Source organism: Pinus tabuliformis, chromosome 8 (genome assembly GCF_031772625.1).
Source record: "Pinus tabuliformis cultivar Carrire ecotype Pingquan chromosome 8, CPIR1, whole genome shotgun sequence".
Classification (NCBI taxonomy): domain Eukaryota; kingdom Viridiplantae; phylum Streptophyta; class Pinopsida; order Pinales; family Pinaceae; genus Pinus; species Pinus tabuliformis.
In genome coordinates, this window is record NC_142294.1 from 1,689,101,179 (window position 1) to 1,689,102,848 (window position 1,670).

The 1,670-nt window shown below is 43.4% G+C and overlaps 1 pseudogene; it reads left to right on the forward strand.

Moving 5' to 3' along the window:
* Positions 1 to 315: 315 nt before the first annotated feature.
* On the forward strand, positions 316 to 1,351 carry LOC149242735 (uncharacterized; annotated as a pseudogene).
* The last annotated feature ends 319 nt before the right edge of the window (positions 1,352 to 1,670 follow it).

Here is a 1,670-nt window from a genome sequence, read left to right on the forward strand (position 1 = left end):
CAAGAAACGAATATAGTAGAAGGTGAAGATTCTGAGAGCATGCAGCATCATTCACTTTTACTACAGTTGATTGGGAGTAGGATTGGCTACAAACTAGAAGAAATACTTAATTTTGAATTACAACTATGTGATACACAACCAAATGTAATTGTTGGCATTGCAAAGGAATTCATATTTTCAGGCCATCTTGATAACCTTTGCATGTCATTCAGTGCCATGGTGATCAAACAGAACTGAGCAAGCATGGCTACTATTCTATAACAGAAAAAGGAACATACAAAAATTGTAAAGTGAAGGAAAAGAAAGAGTATACCAATGGCGAGATTTGGAGAGGGCGACAAGAGATGGATAGTAGATGACTGAGCGGACGGGACCAACGATCATAACTGGCATTGGGTAGAGAAAGACTACCTAGAATGGTCCAGGGGACACCTTTCTGGTCTCCTGCAAGATCTCATAGTCCTCGATGGCCATGCCCAGGGAAGTAATTTGTTCTTCTTCATCAAAAGTCGCATAGTGGACAAGGTGGAGGGCGAGGCCTACATTAATATCCACAAGGGGAAGGTTATTCCTAGCTACGAGCTCACTGTCACGATGTCGTGGAGCGACGAGGCCAAGGATGAGAGTGGCAACACCCTCGCCACCATGGATGGCAATCTTCACCTGCCTTACCTAGCTAACGAGAATGTCGACTAGGACCCGAGATCAAAATCTTTGTTAATACAGACACAGCCTATGCAGAGGAGCTCTGCTAAGCCTTTCTTACCCATGGGAAGCCTTTCATATTAGAGAGGGTGAAACAATACGTTTAGCATATGACGGCTAGAGGGCCCGTCAAAGACGAACTGGAATAAAATGTCCTTATATCCAAAGAAAAACCCTCGAAGCCCAAGCTCCCTGAGAAAGGTGTGGAAGGCAAACAGATTCTTTTTGGCCCCCTCCAGTTGTCAAGGAGGGTTTTAAGACTATTCACCTAATGGAGAAGTTCCATTGCAGGCCTCACGGTATATTCAACATTCTCATGGATGAGAATAGATGGAAGGTTTTCACTTAGATTAATGCCAAAATTAGCCGAGAGGTTGGTGGTTCTTTCCCTCTGTTTGATGCTGCCATCACGGGTGTCATTCAGAATCTGCAACAAGACCAACTTCTCGTCCAGAAGTGGATATTCAGGAATTGGGACGATGGAGTTTTCTCTAATGTTATGATGACATTTGAGGAACCAGAAGTAGGGGCTACCATATTGAAGCTTACACAGACCAATGTACCTGAAGAAGACAGGTTTGGCAATGCTACAGTGATGGAGGATACTGAGAGGGGTTGGAGGAAACTAATTTTCCACAAGATCTGAGTAGTCTTTGCATATGGAATCTGAGAATCCAACTATAGCACCATCAACGTAGGGCCTATGAGGTTGAAAGGGCTTGAACAACCCTCTGATACCATATGTAAGAGCCATGAACAGATGTACAGAAAATAGCAAGGGATTTAAGGCATGAACCTGTAACATTTTCAATAGAAATATGACAAAATCAGTTAACGGAATTATTGAGGTACCTACATGTACTCCTGCAATTGAATATGCCTTTGGCTATGCTACTATAGTTACCGAGAGATTGCATCCACCCAGCCAGACAGAGGAGAGCCTGAATGCTCAATCCAGTAAGCTT